A 22,944-nucleotide genomic window follows, 5' to 3' on the forward strand; every position below is an offset into this window, starting at 1 on the left:
CACCAGGCACAGACTGCACACAGCACAGCCAGTGATTTTCATACAGAACGCTAGGTGACGTTACCAACATAAAAACCTAAACAGCGTACTTACAAGTGATGATCCACCATACAGCTCTGACTTGACTCCCTCTGATTTTCATCTCTTTGCTCAACTGAAATGCTGGCTATGAGGACAACATTTTGGCACAAACAACGAACTGCAGACCGGCGTAGAGAATTGGCGGTAAACTCAGGTCCTAAGGTCATCAGTCCCTAAGATTACACACTACTTAACCTAAATTATCCTAAGGACAAACACACACACCCATGCCCGAGGGAGGACTCGAACCTCCGCTGGGAGCAGCGTCGCTTCCTTCCGTGACCGCCTGCGTCATGAAGATCTTCTATGATGAGTGTAAGGGAAAGTTGGTACCGTGCTGCGGTAAATGTCTAAGTCCGAGTGACGACGATGTAAAGAGGTAGCTTAGAGCTATAGCTAAATGTTAACATATATATATATATATATATATATATATATATATATATATATATATATATATATATATTCCTACGTCAGCACAGTGCTCAGCAGTCGAAGTCCCTAGCGCAATGCTGTTCGACATGGAGTTCAAATCACAGAGAAAAAAAGATTCCAGTCCCAGCTTTGGGTGGCAAGGGAAGCATGTAAGGAACATTAGCATGTAAGTCCCGTCTGTGGTCAGATTATTAAGGACTGAGGACAAATTCAGATTGGGGAAAGACTGAGAAAGGCATTCGGCTGGATTATTTTCACAGGAAATAGCCTGGAATTTGCCTTGGACGATTAACGGTAAGGGCAGGAAGCATAATTCTGGATGGCTGGTTGAGGATTTAAACCTTTGCGACGTCTCAGTCGGTATGACATGATACGGAAAGATGGTGAGATTCATTTCTTGATCAACATGCCTTCCGCAAATGTCATCCGGACACGCTTCGTGGTGTCTTCAAAAATGGTTCAATTGGCTCTAAGGACTATGGGACTTAACATCTGAGGTCATCAGTCCCCTACACATAGAACTACTTAAACCTAACTAACCTAACGACATCAGACACATTCATGCCCGAGGCAGGATTCTAACCAGCGACTGTAGCAGCAGCGCGGTTCCGGACTGAAGCGCCTAGAATCGCTCGGCCACAGCGGCTGGCTATGGTGACTTATCGAATAATATAGCACGTGGACGCGTTAATCTACAGGGGTTGGGCAGGTATATGGAAAGACCGCCGGAAATGTAGACTTGAAAATAAATTCAGATGCCAGCCAAACCTGCAGATATCGCTGTTGTATTTGAATATGAACGGCACCGGTGCAGTGTCAGTCGTGGTCGGAACACTGTTCCGTGTGGTCGTGAGTGCATTATGTCGGAGCCAATCGAAATCGAAAGTTGGCAAATTTATGGCGCTCGTGTGGTAGGTGCTTTCGGAACCAAGGGATCACGAGGCACCTTATTGAAGATCTGGGAAAATGGGATAGTTGAAGACAAAGATTATACCTGTCTTCAACTATCCCATTTTCCCAGATGTCATTAATATCGTAAGTTGTGTATTCAATTAACATCCGCTGTTTCCTTGTATTCAGAAATTATTTTAAGCTTCCATCCAAGGAGAGTGTCTTCTGAGCGTTTCCATTCAGGGTGCTTCTTGGAATTCAATATGTATGCCTTCGTCATGGAGCTGGACCGCCGTCACGTTTCCAGGAACTCCAGTGGACTTCCCCACCGTCCGGCCCTGACAGCCTGTCTTCCAGCAATCAGCCTGTTTTCCTCGCTGCTGCCACTCGACGCGCAGTTAAACGCCGATTGTCGGCTCCACCACGCACTAACGCGCCGCCTCCTTTTCTGCTGGAATTGCGTAAGGAGCCAGAAGATACAGTTGGCCGTTCATGTGCGCTTCGAAATTTCTGTTGTCATCAGTGAGAACAAATTTTACCAGACAACGATGAACCGGTGGTCAAAAGATTACAGAGTCGAAGTTAGTTTCATATTCGGGTCACGAACGATGAGAGCAATGTAGGAATCTCCTATCGCTATCTTGGACAAGGTACTAGCAGATGTAATTTGAGGTTCATTTCGTCCGAGCTATTACGAAGGGTCCACTGCGTATCTGTTTTGACTGCATCCCTAGCAGAAATCGCTAAAGCGCGCACGTGCGATGGCGCTTGACTTGGAAGTAGCCGCTACGGAATCCACTGGTTGAAGAAATTTTCATCGTTAGTATTTGGGCGGAAAGGGAGAAGAGGTTGTGGCATTCAGTTCCTGATCACCACATTTTGTGCCCATGTTCTGTACGAAACTCGAAACCTCTCCAAGTGCGTACTGAATTGAGAGCATGTGACACTATTGGTGATGATCCGTTTGTCAGACGTGGACGTTAAGCCTCTCTTTCCCCTTCGTGTTATTCTAGAAGAGTAGGCTTTGTGCCACCAACCGGTTTCCTCCTCTCATTGTCACACAACACTAACCCATTACAATCACCTCATTTCTTTCTGTCCAGAGATGCTGCATCTCTCCTATCGCGTTCTCGCCCATTTCACTCTTCTTAGCCTCAGCGCATTTCTCAATTTCTAAATACACACCAGCCTGATTTCTTAAACATACGAAATGAGATGCTCCACCACAGAATCGGCGAAGCAAGGATTATGTGGAAAACGTTAAACAGAAGAAGCGACAGGATGGGGGTTAAGACATCAGAAAGTAATTTCCACGGTACTAGGTGGAGAATTAGAGGCCAAAAATTCTAAAGGGAGACGAGTTTGGAACATACGCAAGACATAATTGGGAACTTTGGGTGTAGGTGATATTCTGATTTGAAAACATTGTAGGAGATGAAAAAGTGGCGATCAGAATGAAACCAGTCACAAGACTGAATACCTGCCCCCACCACTCCCTCGCCGAAAAGAAAACAGAGAGAGAGAGAGAGTAATGATTTATCAGTCTACAAGGTAACCTCATCACGAAAATTACAAGCAACAGTCATTGTTTAAATGTACGTGACATTTTTAATATCTCAGATCGCGAAGATGGAAAGTCAGTGACATTATAATCAATATATGATTATTCTAACGCCACAACCTATGGAAACAGCTTTCAAGAACGATCGGCGGAGCTTCCAGCAACTGCAACAGTTCAATGAATGATCATAGACAAACGTTTGCAACAAAATATTATATCTATTTTTAGTTGTATAGTCACGTAGCACTTGTTGAAGGAAAAGGTATATGTTCGGTACAGTTCGAATGTACTTATATCGTTTACAAATGTATAAATTATAAGAACCTTTCATCAGAGTAAAAACTGACAAAGATGATATAACTGTAGAAGTAATGAAACGGCTATTTTATGTATTAGAAAACCCGTGCTTGTAGACTCCTGATTCGAAGCACTGCGTTAGAATTCAATCTACCACGTTTAAAAAAAATTCAGTGTGTGTGTCTGTGTGTGCACAAGCATATGTGTGTGTGTGTGTGTGTGTGTGTGTGTGTGTGTGTGTGAGAGAGAGAGAGAGAGAGAGAGAGAGAGAGAGAGAGAGAGAGAAAGAGAGACAGACAGACAAAGAGAGAGAGAGAGAGAGAGAGAGGGAGAGAGAGAGAGAGGGAGAGAGAGAATTTGAAACTATAGGTGAGGTGCACACATCCATTTAACGTTATGTTTTTTTAGGGATAAAATACATATAACACAGATACAGTTTCAAACAGCACAAGGATTTAAAAAATAATCGGGGTCTTTGTAGCTGTTCGAATCGTTAAACTTCCAAAGTGTATCATAATATATCATTAGTTGTATCCAAGTCAGTTCTCTCAGGGATCAACAAACAACAGCCAGACACAAGTTGTACTTTCAAGGGAGTAAACGTGCTACGTACCGCTGTGGACAGCAGCCCCTGGCTACTGTCCACAGCCGTAAGCGACATACGTAGCTCTCTTTAGGTTATTATGTCTTTTAACAGGACGCAGAGATTACGCAGCTGCGCACAGTAATGTTATAACGCCTCGGACGCCGAGCGTGTTTAGACCTAGCAAGTGGCTTTATTGTGTTTTGACGATATGTCTTCTGTCTGTGTGTTCGCAGAAAACCGCAGAATTCCATCGAGAAAGGCAACAGCTCGTCATGCTGAGCTAGGGCAACGCACCTCCAAGGTAAGCTGCTTCCCACTCTACCTCGTAGCTAACTTTCAAAGAAAATCGCCTCACTAATGACTAACAACAAATGGTCTAGACGATATCATTTCCTTACGTACAGGGAACTAAAATCTAAGATGTCTTTCAAGTAATAAAGACATTAAATCGTAACTCGGTGTATGAATAAAAACGCCGTCCCTCACAATTTTTTCGTGTTTTATTAACTCACACGATGCATTTCGAATCCTATGGGTCAGTCTTCAGATACAAATCGTTAACACGAAATTTACTTTTACTCTTGAGTAAGCTGAAATGCATGTTTCTGTTTTGAGAAAGTTAAATGATATGTTTTGTACTTCGTGAATCAAATGCGGAAAAAAACCAAGGAGCAGTGGGAAAACAGTGAAAAATTTACCGTACAAACAAGGACTAGCATTTTTAACCTTGTGAGATCCGTAGACGTTGGTTCATTCGTTCTATTGTCGTATATCACGTCATTCAAGGCGCACATTTGTTTACACATTTCAGTTTTCTTTTTTTTTCTTTTTTTTTTTTTTTTAAATAGTTCGCACTTGTACTGTACTTCAACATGTTATGATCGAAGACGAAGTATATCACGTAGTGTCACATACATGGTTAGAGGTCTGAATATTAAGAAGTTGACCTATGGAAGGACTAAATTTAAAATAAGACTTTTAAATTACTAAAATAACTATGGCTAATAAAATATTTCTGTTCATTTGACATAGATTCAAGCTTTTTGATTTTGTGGTGGTATATTTCTAGTTGCTCTAGTAGATTTAGGGCCTTAATATTGGCTTCACTGTGTAGCATCACCAAATTATTTTCTATCCTGTTAATAATATATTTGGTTTTTAGCATATGCTAGGCAATAACTGATTTTTCAAAGTGTTTGAGTCTGAAAAGCATTCACGTGTTCTTGGAAACGGGTTTAGAAATTTCTGCCTGTATACCTACATATTAGTTAGGACATCTGGGGCATGATACTTTAAACACTCCACTGCTGCTGTATTTTGGTTACCTCATTTTATGCTGTGGTCTAATAAGTGTCCTGACTTACGATTAGCGGAGAATACAGTTGTTACATTGTTTTTTGAATAGGTTTGCATTGAATAATCCGATGTATGCTGACCTCAAAAGGTTAAAAATGTTCGTCTTTGTTTGTTCGGTAAATTTTTCACAGTTTTTCCACTGTTTCTCGCTTATCGCACCCATTTGATGCACGAAATACAATACCTAACATCTATCTCTCTCATAACAGGAACACGCATTTCACCTCACTGAAGAGCAAAAGTAATTTACGTATTAGACGCTTTGTACCTGACAATGGACCCGCAGCAGCCCGAAACGCAACCTGTAATAAAAAAAAAAAAAAAAAAAAAAAAAAAAAAAAAAAAAAAAAAAAAAAAAAAAAAACACGAAAAGTTATGAATGAAGGCGTTTTCATTCACACTTCCTGTGTATTGAATACAGTCACATTCACAGCTGGAAAATATGGATAAAACTGAATTAAATCGTAAACTTTGAGACTAAAGCGACTGCTAACACAGTCTCTCTAACTGTTAGTCACCATCTCGTATTTTTTAGAGTTTTTAGATATGTATTCCAGCGCTATAGAACTCGAAAATTGTTTGTAATATTGTTCCATAGGTTTTGATACACTGATTGCTGCGTTTGTCGCTCTGGTGACGCAAATTGAAACTGATCACAAGTGGTATTCAAGTAACATAGGGCGTCACATCGAGCACCCCATACCGTATTAACTTGCATGTAGGTCACCAGACTTGATTTGCTGCCACCCAGAACGTCTTCCTGCCTTGTCCTAATCAAAAAAATGGTTCAAATGGCTCTGAGCACTATGGGACTCAACTGCTGAGGTCATTAGTCCCCTAGAACTTAGAACTAGTTAAACCTAACTAACCTAAGGACATCACAAACATCCATGCCCGAGGCAGGATTCGAACCTGCGACCGTAGCGATCTTGCGGTTCCAGACTGCAGCGCCTTTAACCGCACGGCCACTTCGGCCGGCTGTCCTAATCCTCTCATCTGTAAATGTCTACAACATCTAACTAACACCCTTACCTGTTATCTTTTATTCCAGAGAATTGTTTTTTTTTTCATTCATCTCTTGTCATCGGTTTTTGTGTATTCGATATCGATACCGACGATGTAAAGCTTCATCTTCAAGCACATAATCTCAGCTGGATGAAATTTGCAGTCCTCTAATAACCACCCCACATTATGCTGGATAATAATAACCGAATATACAATCTCGATTACCAAACTCGAGTCCCGTAGATGAAACCTTAGACATTCTTAAGCGATAAAGAGTAGGCAAATGTCAGTAAACGTAGTTGACTGAGGACAGGAACAATTTATTCTCCATACTAAAATATTAAACAATTAACGTACACAGTTTCCAGAAGTCAGGAAACAACCACTGCCACTACAAATTATCCCTGCTATTGCTCCTTGTAGTAACAAGTTAACTACTTCTTGTTGCTATGCCTTCGCAGCAACCTACCATTCGGCAGTTAAAGGTTTCCTATGGATGTCTTTGGCAATCTGTCCTTTCTAATGACTCTTCATTTCGCATTTAACTTGTCCACTTAATTTTTAATATCATTAGAATATAATAATGTTTGGTAATAATATTATTATTTCTGTGGCACGTGTTTTATACCAGTTATGATTTAAATAATTCTGTTGGTATTCCATGTCATATATATTATATTGTAACTTTATTCTCTGTGTTGTCGGATCAGACAAAAAGTCAAACAGAAATGAGTCGAGTGAAAGGGGCAGACAAATGAAAGCCGAGCTCCGGCCACAACAGGACAATGGAATCGTTCCATTTAAAATTAATCACCACACGCGTTAAGACATTCATCCTACAAGGAAACTAGTCTATCAGTTCCTATTTCTAGAGCGTGGTCTGCCGCTGACGGATCCACAACCGCATCCCCTCCGACTGAAACCGACATACACGCATGTCTTTCTTCAGGTGAAAAAAAAAAGTGAAAACCACACGGTAAAGTATTGGGGCTGTATGGAGCATGTTGCAGTGTTTCTCAACACTCGCACGTATCCTTCGTGCGATTGGCAGTGTGTGGGCGGGCGCTATCGTGAAACGGTATGATTCCGTCCAACAGCATTCCTGGGCGTTTTCGCTTTAAGACACGTCGCAGTTCCTGCAAAGTGTCTCCATAGCGCTGCACACCGACTGTTGTTCCACGCTCGAGGAACTCGATGAGGAGAAAGCCCCTGCAGTCGAACGAGAACATGATATGACCTTACCGGAGCTTCTCTGAACAGATGTGGGATTTCTCTGGCGGGGGAGATGTGGAATGTTTCCACTGTTGGCTTAAAAGTTTGTCCCCTGGGTGTTCAAAATGCTGGTGCCGGCCGTTGTGACCGAGCGGTTCTAGGCGCTTCAGTCTGGAACCGCGCGACCGCTACGGCCACAGATTCGAATCCTGCCTCGGGCATGGATGTGTGTGATGTCCTTAGGTTAGCTAGGTTTAAGTAGTTCTAAGTTCTAGGGGACTGATGACCTCAGATGTTAAGTGCCATAGTGCTCAGAGCCATTTTGAAACTTTTTTTTTTTTTTTTTTTTTTTTTTTTTTTGAAAACGTTGTCGGGCGGAATCGTCCTGTTGCGCTATAAACCCCGCCCCCCCACGCAGCCAGTCAGATAGCAACACTTGAGCGATTTGGTTGAGGACTCTGCAACATCCTTCGTACAGCCCGAATCTTTCACCTGTGATTTTCAATTCTTTGGCGACCTGAAGAAAATCACGCGTGGAAGTAGGTTCGAGCCGGACGAAGAAGTGTAAGAATGGCTATGGTTGTGGATTCGCCAGCGACTGAGCGCCTTCTACGAAGCAGGAATTGTTCGTCTCGTTTCCGAATGGGATTATTGTCACAACAAGCTTGGTGATTACTTTTGAATGTAATCATTTCATGGTCCCGTTATGGCACGTGTTGGGTTTTCATTTGACTGCCCTTCATAAATATGGAGCAACATTTGTGGGAAAATACATCCCATTGTTCAGTTTCCCACACCATCCGTACAAACACTTTTCTCTCGACGTCACGCTTTTTGTGAGTTATTGTCACGACCGAACTCGGAGTCGGGAAGTAATTTTGCACGCGGTGAAGTGTTACCACACCATTACAGCCACGAGCTGACGCGGGAGAGGAGCCTAGAAGAATTTCGCAGTACGTTCGGCGACAAGGTGAAGGCAAAGTCGCGGGCAGGCTGCCAGGAAAAGCCGCGGAAAGCGGCGGCCGCGGTGAGAAAACAGGAAAGCTCGACCGGCCGGCAGCGATACCTGATAGCCGCGTCTAGACTGTTCCTCGGCAGATCCGCTGCTGCCCCCCCTGTCTGCCACTTCTGATGGCCGCTCTCCACTGTTTGGCCCTCACGTCCACCAACGTGTGCTGCTTACTCATTGCTCTGTCCCTATTAACCGTGTTCTGCAAAGAGGATATCCGCGGATCGCACCTCAGAAACAATAAAATCCTTAGTAAATCGCGTTTTGTATTTCAGAACAGTTTCAAAATGGCTCTGAGCACTATGGCACTTAACTTCTGAGGTCAACAGTCCCCTAGAACTTAGAACTACTTAAACCTAATTAACCTAAGGACATCACACACACCCATGCCCGAGTCAGGATTCGAACCTGCGACCGTAGCGCCTGTAGCGCCTACAACCGCTCGGCCACCCCGGCCGGCAGAACAGTTTCTCAACTGAAAATATTACTTACACGTACACTCACCACACTTTTAGGAATTAAATAATAAAATAGCACCGGCTGGTATTTTTTGCAGCCTATCTAAGGCATCTGACTGTATCACAATGTTCTAGATAAACCGAGGTTTTATGCAATTGATGGTATAGCCAACCAATGGACAACGTCATATCTAACCAAAAGAATGCAGACAATTGTAATTAGTAATTCAACCATATAGCCCGGGGACGTAATTCCGACTAGGGAGATATCATGTATGGCATTCCTCAAGGGTCAGTGTTAGGTCAGCTACTGTCCCTTATCTATGTAATAGATCTTCCATGTAATATACACTGAAGAGCTAAAGAAATGGTACACCTGCCTAATATCGTATAGGGCCCCCACGAGCGCGCCGAAGTGCCGCAACATGACGTGGTATGGACTCTGAAGTAGTGTTGAAGGGAATTAACATCATGAATCCTGCGGGGCTGTCTATAAATCCATGACAGTAGGAGGGAGTAGGGATCTCTTCTGAACAGCACGATGAAAGGCATTGCAGATATGCTCAATAATGTGTGTGGCCAGCGGAAGTGTTTAAATTCAGAAGAGTTTTCCTGGAGACACTCTGTAACAATTCTGGACGTGGGGGGTGTGTCGCATTGTTCTGCTGGAATGGCCCAAGTCCGTCGGAATGCGCAATGGACATGAATGGATGCAGGTGATCAGACAGCATGCATAGTACGTTACCTGTCAGAGTCGTATCTAGACGTATCAGGGGTCCCATATCACTCCAACTGCACACGCCCCACACCATTACAGAGCCTCCAACAGCTTGAACAGACCCCTGCTGAAATGCAGGGTCCATGGATTCATGAGAACGTCTCCATAACCGTAAACGTCCATCCGTTCGATACAATTTGAAACAAGACGCGTCCGACCGAGCAATATGTTACCAGTCACGAACAGTCCAATGTCGGTGTTGACGGGGCCAAGAGAGTAGTAAAGCTTTGTGTCGTGCAGTCATCACACGAGTGGGCCTTCAGCTCCGAAAGTCCATGTCGATGATATTTCGTTCAATGGTTCGCACGCCGCCACATGTTGATGGTCGAGCATTGAAATCTGCAGCAGTTTACGGAAGGGTTGCACTTCTGTCACTTTGAACGATTTTCTTCAGTCGTCGTTGGTCCCGTTTTTGCAGGATGTTTTTTCCGGCCGCAGCAATGTTGAAGATTTGACGTTTTACCAAATTCCTGATATTCACGGTACAATCGTGAAATGGTTGTACGGGAAAATCCCCGCTTCATCGCTGCCTCGGAGATGCTGTGTCACATCGCTCGCGCTATAACGCCAAGTTTAAACTCACTTAAAGCTTGATAACCTGCCACTGTAGCAGCAGTAACAGATCTAACAACTGCGCCAGACACTTCTTGTCTGATATAGGTGTTGCCGACCGCAGCTCCTTATTCTGTCTGTTTACATATCTCTGTATTTGAATACGCATGCCTATACCAGTTTCTTTGGCGCTTTAGTACCCACCAAGGAGAATGACTTCTTTTTGCGGATGAAGCATACACACAACAACAATAGAAATGGTAAACAATATTCTTAAATGTATCATTGTCTGGTTTTCTACAAATGATCTCTCTCAATTTAAAAAAAAATACAAAATATTCAGTTCTGTATGTCTAGAAGTACTTCACTAGTAATAAGGGTAATACATGATGAGGAAATAATGAATAGGATAGAAACTTCAAGATTCTTAGGTGTCCATATTGATGAGAATTTAAATTGGAAAAAACACTTTTGGAGCTTCAAAATAACTTAGTTTAACCACATTTAGGGGACTGATGACCTCAGCAGTTAAGTCCCATAGTGCTCGTAGCCATTTGAACCAATTTTTAACCACATTTGCACGTAGAATCATTGCAAATCTTGGAGAGAGGAAAATCAGAAAGTTGACATATTTTGGATATTTTCGTTCAACAACATGACATGGATTAATGTTCTGGGGTAACTCATCTTTAAGAAAGACGTTTTCATTGCTCAAAGAAGTGCTGTAAGAATAGTACGTGGTGCTTACCCACGATCATCTTGATCATCTTGTAGATATCTCTTTAAGAAGGTGGGCAATCTGACTACTGCTTTACAGCATATTTATTCCCTCATGAAGTTTGTTGTAAACAATCCATTGCGGTTCAAGAGGATCAGTTATGTAGATAATTTCAATACCAGAAGCAAAAAAGGTCATTCATTGTTCCACCATAAGGGTGTCTTTACCACAAGAATGAGCTGCACGATGCCCGCAACTAAAATTTGGATCACTTAACCAGTGATACAAAATGCCTGACCGACAGTAAAGTAAAACTTGAAAACTAAATGAAAAAGTTCTCCTTGACAATTATTCCTATTCTGTAAAAGAATTTATATTAATCTCGTCCTCCGATGTGGTTCAAATGATTCTGAAACAGAGATTTCGCTGAAGATCCAAGTTTAATCTTTGAACTACAAACTTCAAAAGTCAAAACAGTAAATAGCAGCACCAATATTGCCAACTGTATACCCCTGGTGGTCGGGAGACGTAGCTGTTTCTTCAGCTGCCTCAGTCTACCAGAGGACCGTAACCATTTCACAAAACACGCAATACGCTCATAAACTGCGAAAGCAACAAGTCAGTAAATACAGAGCAGCTATATGGTTTCATCCGTCCAGTGGAAAGAGGGCTTTGGCTTTTCGTGTATATGCATACAAATGTAGCATGAGTAAGCACGGAAGCAAGTTACGTGTTTAGTCAGCGCACAACAGCGCCATAGGGAATCCAGTGTCCTTCTGGCGAGCTGACTACCCGAGGGCACTGAACCCCGACCTTCCTTAGCCCGTGTTTGTTAATTCGTCCGCTTTAACGCCTGCCGCGTTAGGCAACGCTCCGTCTCTGATGACTGCCGTGCGGGCGATGTCGTAAACACTTCAGGTCCCATGGAGTGGACACCGGGAAGTCCGAAAACAAATAACACGTTATCTACGTTGAGCGCGCACAGCAGCACATTTTCCACAAACTGATTCTGAGAGAGAACTTTCCGTCTATGTATGCTATGAATTTCCTTAGAACCATAGAGTTCAAATAAAGGTGTGGTTACTACAAGCGGCAATAAAAAATGTTTAAATGAATATAGCCATAGCTTGGCTATTTCAACGATTAACTGTATTGTAGAGTATAAATGTTTTGAGTATTCTATAGTTATCTTCCGTGAAGCTACATATTTACTGCCATACATTCAAAGACTGCCTCCAGTGACATATATTTCGTTATTTCCTGCAGGGAGGGGGGGTTCAAAATGAACTAGACCGGAAAATATAAAAGGCAATCAAAAAGTTTCCGGTCGAAAACCGTGCAGGCCAGAATCGGTATGCCAATCAGGCAGAAACTAGGTTGAAAATAAAAGTTTGGTGAAGCACCCTGTCCTGCTGCATGAAGAAGTCCGTAAATGCCTGCTGCAAGACCTCGTCAGACAGGAATTGTCGGCCCTACAAGGCGTTTTTTAAGTGACAGAAGGCGTGATAATCGTATGGGAAGGATTAAGTCGAATGCTCGAACGTCTCTCACTTGTGTTGACGTAACATCTGCTTGACGATATTTGAGTTACGGAGACGTGCGTTACCTGAAGTAGCAGCTCGGTAGTTTTCAACGGACGTGCTGCCACATACACATTTTCATCCTCTGATGGACGTGTATCGGTGTCTGTCCTTCGGCAGCCATATTTCGACGCGTCTGGTAATAACGTCGCCATTGTTCACGTTCCCGCAATTATCGCACGAATCTCGTAAAGACACCAAGGCCACACTAAGCCCTTGCTTACATGTCGGTGCCTTATATACCCGCATCGGAGTTGTGCTACGTTGCATATACGTCTGCCATCAAACGAATCGTTTTTGACCGCCCCTTACATTTCATACAGTTCAAGATAGGCAACCCAGCTTACATCATGTACCGCAGATGCAGAAGATTTAAGTTGTGTTGCCTCTCTGTAGGTGCGTGAAATAATGTCTGGGCCAGTTGTACTTTATCCATACAGTGTAAGTTGACATCCATGCTTGGCAAGAAAGTAAGGAAGAACAGGCTTTAACAACTCATTGGCGACAAGATTGCTAGAGATGGAACATGAGCTCGGAATGGGACAACAGAGCGGCCATGCCCGTCACAAATGAAAAATTTCAGAATTTTCCCTAGGCGATTTGGAGAAAGCACAAGAAGTCTAGATGACCAGACAAGGAATCGGCGTAAAATCATTTCTAGAAATTAAAAAAAATGGTTCAAATGGCTCTGAGCACTATGGGACTTAACTCCTGAGGTCAACAGTTCCCTAGAACTTAGAACTACTTAAACCTAACTAACCTAAGGACATCACACACATCCATGCCCGAGGCAGGATTCGAACCTGCGACCGTAACGGTCGAGCGGTTCCAGACTGTAGCGCCTAGAACCGGTCGCCACCCCGGCCGGCTCTAGAAATTACCAAAATTGTTCCTTTTCTAGGGAATAGCCGATTACCTTTTCTCATTCACGACCAATCATAGCTTGTGATCCATCTATAACGACTTAAATAGCAATGGGCGTTAAATTTATCTACAAGCTTTTTACATATTTGGAAAATGCAAATTTTTGGCTTAGAGATAGAGAATTAGTCCAGATTCCGTGAATGCATAATGTGCAGTTTCAAGGTGTATGTAAACACGAATCACAGTCAACAGCGTTACTCGGTCCAATGTGGAGGGATGTGGAATTTAATCCAGGACATTGCAACAAGGCTTGAAGATCAGGAACTTCACGCCACCAGCTCACCTCACCATGCTGGCCAAATGCCGGCAGGTTTATTCCATGATCAGGATTCGAACCGACTACCTCCGAGGCAAGCGCCATCAGAAAGGCGTGCGTTAGTGCTCACGGCTGCAGTGGCGGTTACCGTGAGGAGGAATAGTAGATCGAGCAAGGTAGCTGGATAGGATCTTCATTTTGTTGAGGTCAGTACATGTACAATAGTTAAAATTTTGTAATAGTGAATGTAACACGTCTTGCAACAGCACGCAGGTCCCACCTCCCCCATCTCCTCCCAAGTTCTATTAGTCTATCCTGTCGGTCTTCAGTTGTGGCATGAGCCAATTTCCGCGGGCCACGCGTGAAACTTGCCCGCACGCGTTCAACCGTTTCTTCGCTCACTGCAGGCCGACCCGTTGATTTCCCCTTACAGAGGCATCCAGAAGCTTTAAACTGCGCATACCATCGCCGAATGGAGTTAGCAGTTGGTGGATCTTTGTTGAACTTCGTCCTAAAGTGTCGTTGCACTGTTATGACTGACTGATGTGAGTGCATTCCATGCACGACATACGCTTCCTCGGCTCCTGTCGCCATTTTGTCTCACTGCGCTCTCGAGCGCTCTGGCGGCAGAAACCTGAAGTGCGGCTTCAGCTGAACAAAACTTTATGAGTTTTTCTACGTATCTGTAGTGTGTCGTGACCATATGTCAATGAATGGAGCTACAGTGAATTTATAAAATCGCTTCAATCATTTGTAATAGCCCTGTACTGCTGACAACCCATATGGGGTGAAGGTGGATGAAATACTAATAAAGGAAGAAAACAGTACACGGGCAGCAGGTCAAAATTCAATACCAGCAAATAAATAAAAATAACAATAGATAAGATGGAATAATGTAAACAGAAAGAGCTGTGTTGACGTACAGTCGGGACGTAGCTGCGCTGCAGACTGCGTGTTGCGTGCGGGGCCGTCACGGCAGGTGGCTTGTGTGTCCATCAGTAGGATGCGACCAGGCGGCCAAGGACGTGGAGAAGCGGCCGTGCGAACGGGGGCCCACAGCTCTGGCGCCGCTGCCGCCTTTCGTTTCCCCAGAAAAGGCATGCGGTGCCACCGGAACTGGCAGCTCTTCAGCTAGAGCAACCTGGTACAAGCCACTGGGTAACCGATTGCTGTCGCCTCCTCAATTTAGCGGTTAACACAGTACGAACACTGATCCCCACTGAGCCGTGGCGCTCGTTACTGGCGCGCCAGTCTCTTGGATGTCCATTATCGATCCTTCGATGTTTCTTATCTTTGCTTGCCTTGTTGTTTTCCGCATTCGCGGGGCGAGTTTCAGTTGACGTTTGCTGCTGAGACGCCGCGAGGTACGAGGTGGGAAGCAACCACGTATATGTGGAGTTGGTTGTACGCGGTCTGCCGGTTCAGGATGGAGGATATGTGTTGGCTGCCTGCCTGTCTGCTCTCCTGATTTTGCTCGCCGTGCCTTGCGACCGCCTAGCTTGGGTTGCTGCCTGGTGTATCCTACACGATCCATACCGGACGTCCAGCAGAAGTTAAGCAGCCTTTTAAATAAAAGGAGCAAATGCATAAGACTTTTTGTAACCAATTTTGGTGGCCTCTTAAGTGTGGCCTTAACGTTTACACTGCCTTTGGGGAGAGCTAATTCTTTTAAATTTAAATAGTTGGGGTTCCCTGTCCTTTATAATCTTTTGGGGGTTTTATTTGAATTTTCTCTTTGGGGTTCCTTCCTTGTGCTTGGTTAAATGTTTACTAGTATAGCGGGAAGTGACTCCCGGTTAAAATTCGGAGAAGGTGTTTGATGTTACTGCCGCCTCCGGCATTCGTCTTTTCAATTAAGTGTTGTCATCCCTTCGAGCGACCTGGTGTCACTCCTCGTTGATTAATGTTGGTTTATGTGTACTTAATTTTGAATTGGCCATTTGAATTAATATTTTGGAGCACAATATAGCACTAAGGCAAACTCATTGTATACCACCTTGTGCCCCGGTCTAGTACCTTAATTTTCAGTGGCACGAGTTAGCTCCACTACCGGTTTTACTGATGTGCTCCCTTCAAAATCTTGTTTTGTATAAATTTGCCCCATGTGTGCCTGGGAACACATAGATGAGCTTTGGTGTGACTTCAGTGCTAGTCAGTTAATGGAATCTTCATTTTGGCTTGGCTTCCACTGAAGAGTTTGAGTGGAGCGTAGTGTGTTTGATTTGTTATAAATTTAATTACTGTAAGGTTGTTTATTTAATGGGGAGCAAGACATTTAAAGACTGTTGGTATTAACTCCCCTAGTTGCTGGATGTTGCTAATTCGTTCCAAATGACCTACTACTTATTCAATGGCAAGGCTATTGATTAGTTGGTTACTGTGAGTACAAATTCACGCTATTTATTTCTTGCCGAAATTGTTAAAGTGTCTGTGTCGTGATTCAATCACTAGCTACGCGTTTGAGCTAAATTGATATAAACCGCTACATTGCCTCCTTAAAATTTGTTGCCAGCAGAAACCCTTAAGAGAACTAAGTATTGTCACTGCTTATGTTTACTTTTACTGGGAGCAATATTTCATGTAGTTAAATTTTGTCTTAAAATGTATATTTCTGTGATGTAATAAACGAGTGATAAAAGAAAAAAATCAAAGGGGCCTGGTCCTTCCTATTGTGTCCGGTTTGTAACACGTATCACCAACGAAGCATGGGACTTGGTGTCGCTCGGACATCTCAACGGTACAGACGACCGTACAGTAGCCGCGAACATACTGGAGGAGTTCCTGTGGAGAGGCTACACTAATACAGGGGTCCCAGTCCTTCTTGACTAACAAAAGTAGCTCTTTGTCCAGAAGCAAAATAAAAAGTATCAAGCAAATGTTAGTTACCAGGGGGCCACTAACCAACATCGTTGACTTTCTTGTAACTTCGTTCATTATGAAGATAGATCAGCTAGACGTCTTTTTTCAAAAAAATGTTCAAATATGTGTGAAATCTTACGGGACTTAACTGCTAAGGTCATCAGTCCCTAAGCTTACACACTACTTAACCTAAATTATCCTAAGGACAAACACACACACCCATGCCCGAGGGAGGACTCGAACCTCCGTCAGGACCAGCCGCACAGCCCATGACTGCAGCGCCCTAGACCGCTCGGCTAATCCCGCGCGGCTTCTTTTTTTAAAAAGCACCTTGTATTCAAATTCAAATGGCTCTGACCACTATGGGACTTAGCTGCGGTCATCAGTGCTCTAGACTTAGAACTACTTAAACCTAACTAACCTAAGGACATCACACACATCCATGCACGAGGCAGGATTCGAACCTGCGACCGTAGCAGCAGCGCAGTTCCGGACTGAAGCGCCTAGAACCGCTCGGCCACAGCGACCGGCCCTTGTATTTCTTTTTTTTTATTCGCTAATCCAGTTCCTCTTCTCAAGACCTGTTCAAAAACGTATCACAGTCTACCATTCACATAAATGTGACGTAATTAAAAAGATAATACCAAGTCCGTTTTGACTTTCCTGTACTAGTACACAGTTCAAGTACCCGGGGTAGCGTAATTCGGCCACTTGGCGGAGTTGACGGTAAACAAATGGAAACACAAGGTAAAAAGCGTATGTCATTCAGTCAACCGTCTTCGGTTGAAGGTTTTTGTGAGTACAATATACAGGGTGAACTAGAACTCCACCGACATAATTTCAGAAGTAGTAATATGGAGCAAAACGAGGAAAGAAGTCTTGTAAACATGGCCTCTAAAATGCACACTGTATGACCACTTGTTTAGTAGAAGATATGTATTTCAGAATAGCGAGGATGGACATGGGTGCATAACTCTGAAGGTATGCACTTTAAATCCCATGTTTACTGGACTTTTTTCTTGTTGTCTTTCATACTATCACCTCTCAAAATACGGAAAGCAAGACCATTTCAGTAGAAGAGATGTGTTTCACTCTAGCGAGATGAACAAGCGCTGATACTTGCAGCCCTTAAGGTTTGCTTTTTAGAGACCAAGTTTACTAGGCATTTGTTTCTTGATTTGGTTCATGCTACCAGCTCTGAAACTTTGTCGGTGGAGTTCTGATTCACCCTGTACACCAACAAAGAGAAGATAGAAATTCTGCTCATCTATGAAGAATGTTAGTTAGCATAATATTAATCGCAAGAATATATTTTTAAGTATGGTTAATATCAATTGCAGTAAATGGATATGAGGAAACACAAAGTTTGAAAAGATAAAAAGTAACAAAACATCTAGTGGAAATGCTTGTAACATAAACGCATCTGCAAAGTAAATATTATACTGGGTTTCCCAGGAGGACTGGCCAATATTTAGGGATATATCAGGGTCGATCATTCGAAGCAAAATTCCTATAAATATGGGCTCTAAAATGCATACTTCAAGAGCTTTGAGGCCTATGAGCACTTCTTTAACTGTGAAACAAATCTCTTCTACTGCACCCTCATTGCTTTCCGTACTTAATGAGCTGGTATTGTGGACCAGTATAAGGAAAAAATGTCCAGTAAACATGGCCTCTAAAGTGCATACCTTATGAGTTACTAGAACTTGCTCATCTTCACTGCTGTGAAACTCATCTCTTCTACTGAAAATAGCCTTTAAAATATGCTTTCTAGAACCCATGTTTAGTAGAGTTTTTTTGCTTCGAATGGACGTTCCTGTCATATCCTTGAATATTGACCATTCCTCCTGGAACACCCCGTATTGCAGCAAGGAAAAGAATTTTTAATCTGTTAAAGGAATATTTATGCTTTTGCTACGGAAGATAGCCACACCAATAAACAAATGTTATAATTCTTTGTGTTTAGCGAGATGGCATTGGCGTGAGGATCTCTGTACAGGCATGACCATTAAACACGAGAGAGCCTTCTCCTCCTGTCCTTCTCTACCTTCTCTTTCTCCTTCTCCTGCTTCCCTTCCTATGCTTTAACCCCAAGGATGGTTAGAAAATGTAAAAATTTGTAGTTGCTTTTCTCATGAAGGTTCTAGTGGAGGTTATTTACCATTGCTTTTCCCCAAACTGTAGTGAAGATTATATCTGTCTCCTATAGATAATTCTGATTAATTCCTGTAAAACATACTGTTAAGTTTGTGTACTTTTAAATAGAACGAAGGAAGAGAATTTAGCTGAATGTCGCCCTTGGCCTACTTCTCTCGAATAGCTCCATGGACCTTGAAGGGTTAAACGTCCTCATCAGACGTACAGATCACACTAACTGCTGACTCATGACCTCACTGTTCCAAACAACAACAAGCGATAACAAACTTTCGCCCGTCTACTCTCAGCCCCTTTCATGCAAGATATTGTTGATAAGGTTTTCGCACAACTCTCATATTGAAAGTTGCTACCTGCTATTGTAGCACCAGCAACCAGCTTACATGAAGCACCCGACCACCGAGATCGGACCATATTGCCTTTTGTTTATTACGAAAGCCTTCTACTCGTGACCACAGCCCGTCTTCTGGTGAAAAGCATTTACCGCATAATTCTGCGTACGGGTACGGATCGCTTGCCGTGAGGTCGTGTGACCGCGAACCGTTGCGAAGTAGGTATTCACGCAAAGCTTCCAGCAGCAGCTATTGCGTCGATAGCTTCCTAGAAGCAGGAGCCTTAGCAGGTGCGCACGTGGCGTCCACGTGGCCTCAGTTGCCTCAGTAGGCTTACGCACCACCTTTGGCTGCGTACTTAGTGGCACGGTACGTCCGATCTGCTTCGTCAGTTTTTGGCGGGGTCAAGCAGGCAAGGTTAAGTTAGCTTTAATCTATTCTGTGTATGAAGTATGTTAGATGTTAACCTAGGATGGGATGAATACCACGATGCTTCTGTGCTTGGAGAGGAGAGATGCACTGCGGCTTTTGCTATTAAAAAGACACCGAATGCATGTAAATGAGCTGTATCCGTCTCGCATATAACGTGGAAAGTACTGCACTCTCTTTCCGCAGTTATCAGAATAACGAGACAAGTCCTCAAATGTATGAAACTAAGGAAGAAACGTGTTACACGCTCGAGATGATTCATGATGACCTTGAGAAGCAAGATCACAACACTCTCTTTTGCTTTGTTTATTTGAAGTTGTGCCGGCATACGTCAATTAACATTCAATGACTGCCATTCAGCAAAGTGTGCAAGACAAGCCTAAAGTTTAGAATACGGCACTCTGAATACCTAAAGCAGCTAAAAATTGAAACACAAACACCACACTTACAAACCACTCCATAGACAATCGCCATCCTCTGGCATAAAATTTTAGGAAGCAGTAGCAATAATCTGTAGACAACTATTACTCACCTACCAAAACCCAAGAAGATCCACTACAGTAACTATAAGCTTAAGATACTCCAGGCTTCTTACTTGGAAAAGTAATTTTTTGAGGCTATAAATTATGCCTAAAATTTCCGATAAAGATTTTGCCTACTTGTGGTTTGCAATTAAGCTGTAATTTCAGTCCATATATTCCTAACTATATGCCGATGATGATATTTATCATCCTCAGTGTGCCACAAACTCAATCTTTCTTGGAATAAACTTATCAGCTTCTCATTGTCCATACCTCGAGTGTAAAAACCACGGTCGAATTGACCGAAGGAACCGATTTGAATCTTCACCGATTGTCGTCCGAAGTCTCTACATTCGGACGACGAGATTGTTACGTATTTGCCTAGAGCGAGGAGTAACATCTGCAAAATTCTGTCAAGACACTGTACGACATCACTTCTCTCTCTCCTTTTCCGGTGTCATGCTTTTCTTTGGACTACCGTGCCTCTGTAGGTCAGAGAGTAAGTATCTGACTCTAAATCCAAAAGTTTGGGTTTCAATCCCATGGTGGTACTTCTGTCACTTATAGCTTGTTTTACCTCTAGTACTGATCCGTGAATGTGAAATTTGCTACGTTGCCGCCGGCCGTTGTGACCGAGCGGTTCTAGGCGCTTCAGTCCGGAACTGCGCTGCTGCTAGGGTCGCAGGTTCGTATCCTGCCTCGGGCATGGATGCGTGTGATGTCCTTAGGCTTACGTAGTTCTAAGTCTACGGGACTGATGATCTCCGATGTTAAGTACCATAGTGCCTAGAGCCATATGCTACGTTGCCAAGTACAGTTATGACAAATGAGACCACATTAAACTAGATGTGCCTCGGCTTTGTAAGTTACTCCAGTGGGGCGTATGACTTCAAATAATAGCATGCCTAGAAAAGCACTGCGTTGTTCAAATCGAACTTAAGGTTGAGGAATGCTGTATCTGTACCCTATTTTATTTCTGTGGACGATTGACATGTCTGTCGCCACTCTATCTTTACCTTATTTCATTTCTGTGGGCGAATGGCATTTCCGTCGCCACATAGACATTTTTAACCTGAGATGAGAGATACGACGATAAGGATACCAGAGTTCAGTGCCCCGTCGATGATAAGGTCATTACAGGTACAGCAGAAATTCAGAATGGACAAGCGTGGGGGATGAAAATTGCCACGGTGTTATTCAGAGGAACTAACACGGAATTCGTCTTAACTCATACGGAGAAACGACAGAATACCTATATCTGGACCGTCAGACAGGGGAACCGAACCTCGCTGCTCTTGAATGTACGTCAGTGCCTAACCACCGCTCTGTTTCAATTGTTACGGGCAAAAAAATCGTGTCCGCCATATGTGCGCCAGTCCTGAAAATCTTGTTCTGCTTGTGTATTCTGAGTTTCTCTCGGCCTATACAATGTACGAATAACTTACGGGAATGCTGGGCGAGACCGTCCACAACCGCCGATATTTCGACAGGAGCACATCCCGCCATTTTCAGGGAATAACTGCAGCAAGTAAGCGCTGTGCAAAGGAATTTAAAGCCTCAGCTTGCAGAAAAAGTCCGGAAAGATAACACTGAAACACACTGTAAACAATAGCGCCGTTACAAACTAAAGATAACCGACGTCAGAAGTTGTTGATGGTGAAATTAATAATAAACGTGAGGTAGCATTAACTCAGTCCCTTTCATTTTTGCTAAGGGAGAGAGCAGGATTCTATCCAGAATTTAAACAAAAATTATAATTAGACGTGGGTTGTACTATCGACCAACTGTGCACCGGATGACTAATAATACCGAGGTGGCACCAATGTGTACGGCCTTTTTGCCTTACGCAGGGCCGGCTGCTGTGGCCGAGCGGTTCTAGGCGCTTCAGTCCGGAACCGCGTGACTGCTACGGTCGCAGGTTCGAATCCTGCCTGGGGCATGGATGTGTGTGATGTCCTTAGGTTATGTAGGTTTAAGTAGTTCTAAGTTCTACGGGACTGATGACCTCAGGTGTTAAGTCCCATAGTGCTCAGAGCCATTTGAACCATTTGAGCCTTACTCGGGGAGCATTTCGAACAGGATTGGTCCTATTTTTCGGATATATGATGTGAAGTGTGTTTTTCGACTACCATCTAAGATCAGGATTCTTTTAGGCTCCTTAAAGGATGATCCTGGTTTTCGTAAGTCTGGTGTTTACCGTATTCCTTGTGGTTGTGGCATGTCAGGTATTGGTCAGGCTATCAGGGCTGTGGAGGACCGACGTACGGAGTATAATCGTCATATACGCTTACAACAGCAAAGCAAATCCGCCATTGCAGAACATTGTCTTGGCACAGCTCGTCATATTGAATGTAACAACACGGAGATTCTGGCATGCACTTCCAGCTACTGGGATAATATTATTGTGGAAGCTGTTGAAACTGAATTAGCAAATCACCTTTTAAAAAGAGTGGGTGGTTTTTGTTTGGATTCTGCTCCCTCCCTTGTCAGAAATGCTACCTCACCCACTGGTTACTAATTTCACTGTCAGTAACTTCTGACGTCAGTCATCTTAGGTTTGTGACCGCGTCAGTGTTTGTGTGTGTGTGTGTGTTACCTTTCCGGAGTTTCTCTGAAAACCTAGGTTTTAAATTCCCTTACACAGCGCTTACTTGCTGCAGTTATGCCTTGAAAATTGGGGGGTGTGCTCCTGTCTAAATACCGGTGGTTGTCGACGATGTCACTCGGTTGAATTCCCGTAAGTTATTTGAGTTTTGTGTATTATGTTACTCAGGTGTAACTGGTGAACCAGGCACGTAGTTACATAGACGAATGTGAGAAACTGCTCAGTCAGAGAGCCGCTCACCGATCGCCTCTTGCCATTCCTGAGAACTTAATATTTTGCTGTTTTGTCCAACATGCTCCTCATCTTCAACATAGGGCATCCACAATTATGCATTTTATTTAATTA

At 43.3% G+C, this 22,944-nt stretch overlaps 1 protein-coding gene across 1 annotated transcript in view; it reads left to right on the forward strand.

Annotated features, from left to right (window-relative positions):
• The window catches only part of LOC124616998 (protein Tob1-like), a 168,606-nt gene that overhangs the window by 82,183 nt on the left and 63,479 nt on the right, over positions 1–22,944 (forward strand). The window contains exon 2 of the mRNA XM_047145270.1: positions 4,085–4,152. The gene's annotated coding sequence lies outside the window, so the exon portion shown is untranslated. The remainder of the gene's footprint in view (positions 1–4,084; positions 4,153–22,944) is intronic.

The sequence above is a fragment of the Schistocerca americana genome, chromosome 1 (genome assembly GCF_021461395.2).
Source record: "Schistocerca americana isolate TAMUIC-IGC-003095 chromosome 1, iqSchAmer2.1, whole genome shotgun sequence".
In the NCBI taxonomy this organism is placed as follows: domain Eukaryota; kingdom Metazoa; phylum Arthropoda; class Insecta; order Orthoptera; family Acrididae; genus Schistocerca; species Schistocerca americana.